The sequence below is a fragment of the Drosophila willistoni genome, assembly GCF_018902025.1.
Source record: "Drosophila willistoni isolate 14030-0811.24 chromosome XL unlocalized genomic scaffold, UCI_dwil_1.1 Seg142, whole genome shotgun sequence".
Classification (NCBI taxonomy): Eukaryota; Metazoa; Arthropoda; class Insecta; order Diptera; family Drosophilidae; genus Drosophila; species Drosophila willistoni.
Window position 1 is genome coordinate 5,808,638 of NW_025814053.1, and position 9,438 is coordinate 5,818,075.

Genomic DNA, 9,438 nt, shown 5'->3' on the forward strand with positions numbered 1-9,438 from the left:
TTATTAGAAAAAAGCAAGTCACAAATTTCAAGTGTAGAGCCTGCTTTAATTAAATAAAATTCAACTTAGTTGATTAAGTAATCGATAATTAGATTTGACTATCAAGTCTTCCATTGTAAATTCGATAATGGAATTACGAATGGGTATGGGAATTGAGAAGAGCATGCAAAGACATGTTTGGTTTTTTTCTTCTTCTCCTCCTTCTTCTTCTGCTCTGTTTATGACTTTGGTGCTGACGACTGGCAGTGTCGGCAGTGAGTCAGTCATAATTTGGCCAAGATATCCATTAGTATGATGATGGAAGCAAGCTTTTGCTTTATTCATCGACATTAGGTTGGGGATCTATAGCTGTTGCCGTTGCTGTTGCTGTGTAGCTGCAGGGAAAAGATGTAGGTGAGGTGGTGGTGTTTGTTTTTGGTCGTCGTTTTATCGCCTTTTCATCGAAGTTATGTTGCATATTGCATGAGACGTTTGGCATATGGAAATTTATGTCCTCACACATATACGCACAACCAACCATACATAGACATAGACACACACACAAACTCACACACTTAAAGTGGGGGAGGGAGTCAGAAGGAACTTGACTCGTTTAAATTTGAACGTGTGTTTCATTCAGGAGACGGCTCACGACGCAGCAGCCACAAACATGTCCTTACATATCCTTATCGAACACAGAGCGAAGCATGTTGCAATATAGATAAGTGTGTGTGTGTGTGTGTGTTGATGTGGCGCACTCAGTTATAGATTTCTTAGGGGACCGTGTTTATTATCCTTTTTTATATCCTTTCGCCTTTTTTATTTATTGATGTTGTACATTTGAGTTAAGGGCGACTGGCAGCGCCGCATTCGTTAGCCATAACTGATGCCGTTTTTCTTTCCCTCGGCTTCTCTTTTCCTCTCTCGTACACACACTTACTCTCTCTCTCTCTCTCTTTCTCTGTGTGTGTGTGTGTGTGTGGGTTTCTTTCTCGTTCTAGAACATAAATTCACACAACTAGGACACGTGTCCTGGGCGGCAAAAGCAGCGGCGGCATCCCGTACTGAACCAGGCTACTGCATATGAAACTGTAATACAAATATTGCGCATACGCCACGTTTGCCCAAAGGCTACAAAGTAGCCCCAGTCCCACACACACAAACACACATCACTTTTGTTCCCATCCCTTCCGCCATACCATCCATTGTATGAGTGTGTGTGTGTGTGTGCGAGTGGAAAGCGATCAAAAGTCAACGCCAACTGCCATATATATTGAACTTGGCCGTCTCTGACCAACATCGTAACTGCTACAGTCATGGTTACGGTTTACGGTTTACGGTTAACGGTAAAGTTGTTTGCTTTAAACTTGTTTGCTTCAGGTCCTAGTGGTTGCCCATTGGTTTTGGTCAGTTGTTGTCGTTGTGTTTAAAGTGTCCGAAACGAAATGGGTTTCAGGGAAGCTCTATAGGGAATTCGAATAGAAATTGCAAGTAACTTTGTACACAAACACACACACCCACACATAAATGAAGGCATGAAAATGTAGTTTTCTTTCCCTACCACATTCATGCGCCATCCTTTATGGACTGAGATTTGCGATTTTTGATTGGGTTCAAGATTTCCCCCCACTCACCATACACAATTTTATGCTGACAATGTATGTAGTTATTGACAATCACAGTGTTATCGAAATTTGATCGCCCGGCATTAACATTTAGTGTTTAATTTGTCGATACAAGCTAACCAATAAGCAATGTTCATTTGCAAATTTATTTTGACTAAGTGTGTTTATTAAATTTGTCTTTTATTTTCTACAAAATATCTTTGTGAATATAGATTAAAAGTTATATTCCTATTGATTTTTTAGTAATTTTAAGAGCATTGGAATTCTAAATTTACTAAACTAAATTATTAGATTATCGATTTATTGAGTTATCGATTTGACAGGTCGATTTGTTGCTTTTGTCTTTTCGTTTATTTTCTTTTTATTCCATATAATGGCATTAATTTCTTGGTAGAACAAGATTATAGGTTAATAGTGAATGCAGTAGACATTTATCGATATTGTAGTGAAGTCGATTGCAAATGACATGACTTGCACTCGATAACTATTTCGATATGTGGTGCTTTGTGCTAAGATAATAAGCCTAACTATATCGAATTGTTAGCAACAAAGCATACCAAACTGAAGAGGTAATAATAAGCCAATATCTCAGTTTGAACTCCACAGTTTGCTACTCGATTGGTATGTGAGATACTTGGCTGATACTAATTCTATATCAGAGAAGAAATCTGTCCAAATGGAGTCTGTTTTACTTCCTTGAAATTTGTACGCTCAATTGCAAAACTTAAGTTGCTTAGATGCACTTAGAACCAATTTTCGACATTAGCTTAAGCTTTATAATTATATAAGGAACATTAGACAAGTTTCTAAATGCAGAGAAGTTACTGTAACTTATCGATAACTTATTGATGAAGTTGAATTGACAGGCTTCTTGTTGCGTGCATGGATGACTGTACGACATAGTTCTGTGGGATATGTTGAGAGAAGTTCATACTGTTGACATTTGTTATCCACTTGACGTGGCATCTTCCTAGCAACAGCCCAACTCAACCCGATTGTATGCGGCAAAACTCCTATTCATCCCAATGGCAGCTCCATTCTGTAGATTGCAAAGCCAAAATCATAATTGATTCAATTTTAATTGCTGTTGCAGCAGCAGCAGCAACACCAAAAGCATCATCAGCAGCAGGAGCAATGAAGAGAAATGAAAACGGAAACCAAACCCGAAAAGCGACAGGCAACGCCCGAAGGCAGGGATCGATTTCATGCCATGGCTTGGATTTGGCTCCATTTTCTCGCCCTCTCTCTTTCACTCACTCTCTGTTTTCCTTTCCTCTATCCTGTGTCCATTATTCTTGGTCTCTTTTCCCCTCTCTTGTTCTCTTTATATGGCTCATCCGCTTGCAGTTGAATCAAATTTAATATTGGCTTGTCACGTGAAATTTAACTGTGTCGCGCTTTCAATTCACAATTTTGTGTTTGGCTTTTTCCAGCAGCGAAAGGCAAACAGCAAAAAGGAAAAACAAAAAAAAAACACATCGAAAACGCAATACGAGCTAAAAATCCCAGCCTCCGATGATTCTGCCATTGCCCCGCTTCAGCCCCTGACCTGACCTAGTCACCCATTGGCCATTAGTTGTTGATTGTGACTGAGCGAAAGAGAAACGCTAACTAATTCATGAAAATGTTTCATTTCTCATTTGTCAGCTTTAGTTTCGGTTTTGGTTTTAGTTTCGCTGCGAAATACGCAGCTTTTCATTGATCCCCTTATTTGGGGGTGTATTCATTTATTCATTTCTAATTCAAACATTGTCAATTGCCATGATGAAAGAGAGAGGAAAATTTGATTGTTTCGGTAATAGAGATAAAAAGGAAATGTGCGTGCACCTGATCTGCCTCATGTAGTTAAACTGACTAAAACAATCGTAAAATAATCTGATCCATTTAATCAACAGATTCATTGTTCTTATACGTCGTACAGTGGCTCTGTATACGTTTAGTATGAGAAGAGAACATGCTTCATACATATATTTGTATGTGTCTAATTATATCTTACTTAATATTTCGTTAACAATTTGCTACAACCAACAAGAATTTCTAATGCTTATGCCCAACTTGCATATAAATTATCCAGCTATTCTAATGATGATGATGGCAAGCTTTTACTTTCAATGTACTATCTCTTAAATCTCTTCTAAATGCAACACGCCGCACGCCCACTTTGGAAAAGGTGAGGCAATCGCATAAATAAAGATCTGTAGGATAAAAGTGTAGCATTTAGTTAAGGGAGAGAGAGAGAGAGAGAGAGTAAAAAGAAAGTCTAGTTGAATGCAGGGTCGACAAAATTCAACCTAGACGACTCTGACGAAGACGATGATGATGATGATGATGATGATGATTATTATGATGAACCTACCTACCTACGAAGCTGACTTGCAGCACTTAAGAATCTCACCTACATCTTTTCTAGCAAAGGCTGGCAATAAATATCAAAGCATTTGTTTGCCGTCAAAAGCACGATAGAACTGCGAGCTAAATAGAGGCTAAAGGCAAGAGGTGAGATGCTTGTGGCACGCCCATTGTGTAAGTGGGTGTGGGTGTGACGGCTGTCAGTTTCAGACTGGAACTGAGACTGGGACTAAGACCAGGACCCAGACCACGAGCAAGACCTGATACCCGGAAGGACGACTCTGAACTCAGGTCTCTCTGTCCCAGTCGCTGGCACGTGCGCCGTAATTTGCGCATTTAACATTTAAAGCAGCTCAACTCGTGGACGACACAAATCGCATACACGGGGGCGTATGCGCAATAAATTTAACGAGCTGCCATTAGGGACGATGCCGCGATGCCACGATGCCACGGTTGCCATGGGCCAACAGAAGACGGTATGGAATGGAGACTAAGAGTGGAAATGGGAGTGGTAGTGGATGGCTGGTTCGAGGGTAGGAAAAACTTCATGGGCCCAGGTTAATGATAAATTGACTTAATTACTAACGTGCCAAGAAGCTAATGCAATTATGAGCGATTTGCATGCGTTACACACAAATCAAATTCATCAAATTGTCATCAACATCATCAAATCTACATCATCATCATCATGAACCTAATTATCATTTGTTGAGTCTTGGAATGTTTACAAATGGTTCTCTTTTCTCATAACTGTAGTAAATGTTTATTTTGGAATTCTTGTGAAATTTTACTTTGAGTTTAAAGAACAAAGCATGAGAAGGCACGGCTAATCGAGTTTTGACCACTCTACTTTTACTGCCAAAGTCCAAACTCTATAAGTATTTATTTCGGGCCCTTTTTTTAATAAAGTTTACCACTTATATTCTAGTCACATGAAAAGTTTTCTCATTCGCCTATGAAGAAGAGAAATGCAAAGTCGATTACACAACTTGAGCTGAAAAGTGATAGAACTCAGTATATATGTATATATATTGTGGACAAAATAATTGAATCCATATTCCTAATGAGTGCACGCCTGAACGAATCGAAAAGTAGCTCGATATGGAACCTTCCTTCCGCACACTGTTGTATTTGGCAACAGGAGAACACGTGCGAGAATAGAAATCAACTTTGGGCAAGTTCGTTGCCATTTTGTATGCAACATGCGACATGTTTTTTTTTTTTTTATTTGTTGCCGCTCCTCGTTCTTTATTTTCCTTCATCGACTTTTGCGACTTGTTCGTTTCTTGTTGTTAGGGCCATGGGGTAACACAACCTGCAACATTTTTCAACAATTTAATTTATTTATTTTGGCACTTTTGTTGCTGTTGTTGTTTGCTGACGTTGCTAGCCAGCGTTGTTGGCTATGCTGGCTGTGGTGCTGCTTGTCGCAGTCATCTGGCATGACATGGGTCCTTGGTCCTTGATGCTGTGTGATCGAAACGCACTGATAGCCCCTGTCACTCAAAGCGCACTGGGGCCGGATTCGTATTCGGATTTCGAATACGGATACGGATTTTGGTCTTGCCGCTTCGCTGAGCTCTCACCCTCTCTCTCTCTCTCTCTCTCTCTCTCTCTCACTCACTCACTCTCCCTCACTCTTCCTCACACTCTCTTGGTGTTTGTCTTATTCAACCGCACAGCTTTCAATTAAAGACCCAACTCCCACGTACATTACATCCAAGTTTGGCAGTTGTTTTTGCTTGTTTAAAGCCTTAGGCAAGAAGTTGTAGTGGTTAGAAAAAAAAACCAGAGGGCCGGGGCTAACTTCGACCGCGTCAAAGTTTGTATACCCTTGCAACTTTTATGGTATCTTTTTCCTTACCTATAGCCATCAAAGTGGAAAAACGTTTTATCTAAAAAGGCTAATGTTTCCGAAAAAACGGCCTACAATCTTAGCATAGGAAATAACGAAGATATTGATCAAAGTCACTGTTTTCCACCGATCGTTCCTATGGGAGCTATATGATATAGTTACCCGATATTTATCAAATTCGGCACAGTCATTAACAGATATATTAAACTAACGAATATTTAATTTGAAAGCAATCACGTCAAAAGTAACGAAGTTATTGACAAAAGTCACTGTTTTCGAAAGATCGTTCCTATGGAAGCTATATGATATAGTCACCCGATCTTGATCAAATTTGGCACCGTCGTTTATATGTGTAATTAACTCAGCAATATTAACTTTCATGACAATAGCTCAGAAAATAACGAAGTTATTAAGAAAAGTCACTGTTCGTGACTTTGCGATTTGTATGGGAGCTATATGATATAGTGATCCGATCTGGCTGAATCCGAGATATACAACGCCTGCAGTATATACAAGCCTACATGCAAAATTTTAACTCTGTAGCTCCAACGGTCTAGGAGGAGTTTGCGTTGATCCAGACGGACGGACAGACGGACGGACAGACGGACGGACGGACATGGCTATTTGAACTCGTCTCGTCGTGCTGATCAAGAATATATATACTTTATATGGTCGGAAATGCTTCCTTCTATGCGTTGCACACTTCTGACCAAAATTAATATACCCTTTTTGCAAAAGGTAGAGACACGAGGGGAACAATTATTACAGACGACTCTTTTGAGGTTAACATAAATTGAATGCGAAAACTATGGGCAATATCGAAATCTCTTACGCCTCCATCTGATGTGACAGAAGCTTTCAGGGCAAATGACAAAAATAACAATACGTATACGAAACAAGTTTGGCATCTAAATCAATAATGGTATGGGTATTTATGACCAAGTGATGGGGAATTAAATATTCTTTAGGACTTTAGACTAATATAAAGTAAACGAAAGTTCATTTAGACTTAAAGAAGGCAATTCGCTTAGCCGAAATAATCTTTACACAGTCCGAATTAAAACCAAAAGAGAATATCCTTTAGAATTGAAATTTTGTATTTGAAATTCTAGTTTCTCTAGCTGAATCTAATCACCAAAGCAGAGCCTAAGTAAGATCAAGTGATGCATGAATAAATCAAGTGATGCATATATAAAGTCTGTTTGTGTACGGATTGTAAACGATCACATATTCCATTTTAAATAAGTTTAAACTACCTTTTGGATTAGTAATTAGATTTGTTTGCTCTATCTTTGGTTTTTCTCTGTCGGCTACTCATAATTTTTGGACAACTAATTATAAGATATGTTGAACAATTTCATGCATTTTAATAAGCAGCAGCATAGAAAATACATATATAAATGGCATTCGCCTGTCGTCGGACCTTTTAACCCTTATCATATAAATCGCCAGCTTTACTCCCTTTCACACTGCCCCCTTGGCTAGCTGGTTTGGTAGGGTTTTTTTGCTGTTTTTTTCTTCGTTTTTGTGCGGCAAATGGCAAGCCCAGAGCAACTTGCCCTGTAATTTATTTATGGCCACATAATAAATCTGTGCATAAGACATTGGCACTGGCTACTCTCTACTGGCTGACCAAAATGGTTAGTTGGCTTTAGGTTACACTCAGGGATATGTATTTGTGTGTGTGAGTGTGTATGCGTTACCCTATTATCCTGTTGTGTTTGTCTCTCTTAATGTTTTCTTTTTATACTTTATTGCAGTATCATTTGCGCAAACTGTTGTTAATAGCCATTGCGGTGACACACATTGCCATCGAGTCAAAAGCAGTAGACCCATTTAAGAGTTTTTTTTTTTCTTTCTTCTTCTCCCTTTCACACTGTTTCTCGCTCAGTTGTACTTAATTTGAAGTCACACCAAAAAATATGGCAACAAAATCAATAATAAACAACAAGAACTTCGACATAGTCAATTCTGCTTAGTCATTTGAAGTAGAAGAATGGAGTTGAAAAGGCGTCTTTATCCTGATTTAAGCTTGCTACTTACATCGATAATAGCAATGATAAGGCTTCTTTTTTTCTTGTTTTGTTTTGTTATGCTTGCTCTCATTTTGGCAGCATCATTATTATCATCATATGCTCAAATTATGTAGGCCACACACCACACCAGACCAGACCAGACCAGAGGCTTAGGCGAAAAATGTTTTGTTGGAAAATTGTTAATCGACTGATAAGTAATAAAGCGAGCACAAATTGGTGTGAATTTTTTACATGGAATCCCTCAATGAAATAGGGAGAGGGCTGTCTACGCCCATGTTTAGCATCTCTTGAGCCATTATCATGAGCATTAGCTTTGGTTTCGGTTTTGGTTTCTGCTACAGCAGTTAATGCACCTTTTTTTCTCTGTGGCATGGCAGGGATGGAAGTGGCAAGGGGAAATGGTTTTCCTAGGTCATTTCAAAGGGCTTATAGGCCCGACGCCTTACATATTGTGCAAATCTATGGAAATAAATTAATCTGGCAGCCAAAAGAAGAGAGAACGAACGAAAAGGTCAAGAGCCTACGCATTGATATGGAGAGTTTAACTCATTTCATGGCCTAAGCCCCTAAACTCACCTACATATACCATGTCTATGTATGTGTGTGTGTGTGTGTGTGAGTGTCTGTGAATGCCATTTAAGGCTATTTAATTGCCATAAACCACAAAAGGCTCAAAACTAAAGGGCTTAAGCATCTGTTGAGGATGCAAAATTGTTGTTATTAGTTCTGTAAATCTTCATCATAAGCCCCCGCAAAGTAGGCAACGAAATTTTCTAAATTAAATTTTCTCAATGAAACATAAAAAAAACAAGAAAACGCAAGAACTGAAATAAATACAAATGGCAATGTTCTGTTATTAACTAACTGTTGTCGGTTACCGTGGGTGAGGAAAGTGTGGAAAGGGGGACACTCCCCTTCACAGTGGGTTGAGGCATTCATTCGCATTTGACAAATGACAGGGCAAGCTAATGAGCCAGACTGTTCTTCGCATTTCTGTTCTTGTTTTTTTTACACTTCTTGGCTTCCTTTTCTTCTTTCTTCGGTTTCTCTCTTTCTACAGTCAAATAATTTATATGATTTTTAATTAATTTTCAAGCAGCAAATGTTAAAAAGTTCTCTTCAGCTTCTTCTACTTCTTTTTTTTTTGCTCTGGTTTCGGTTATTTTTCTCTCTCACTCTTTCTCTGTCCTTGCTTTCGATTTTTCTTATGTTTCCGCTTACTTTGGCTTTTGCCTTTAGTCATTGGCTGCTTAAGTGTTACCTTTTGCGCATACACTTTCTTTTGGCATGAGATATCCATTGAATACAGTGGAAAGTTTGACAAATGAAGTAAGCAGAAAGGATTTGATTGAATTTTCTTACTCGATTTCCAAGTCTTACAAAGATTTTTGAATGAAGAGAGATTGGGAATGAAAAGTTAACCCTAGTATATATCCTGACTGACTCTATCTTTGATTCCACAAGTGACTCATGCTTAAGAAAAATCAAGATCTTAATATTTGGAGTGAAATCATTTGTAAGAGCAATTTAATTTCGTTACTATAAAAAATAAGAAAATAAACAAACAAACATTCGACTTCCGGTATGGCACTTT

At 38.6% G+C, this 9,438-nt stretch overlaps 1 long non-coding RNA gene across 1 annotated transcript; it reads right to left on the reverse strand.

Annotated features, from left to right (window-relative positions):
* Positions 1-2,357: 2,357 nt before the first annotated feature.
* LOC124460566 lies at positions 2,358-3,188 on the reverse strand. The gene is made up of 2 exons (XR_006954464.1): positions 2,862-3,188; positions 2,358-2,643 (listed from the first exon to the last, which is right to left on the reverse strand). It is a non-coding gene; the product is annotated as an uncharacterized LOC124460566 (long non-coding RNA).
* Between the last annotated feature and the right edge of the window lie 6,250 nt (positions 3,189-9,438).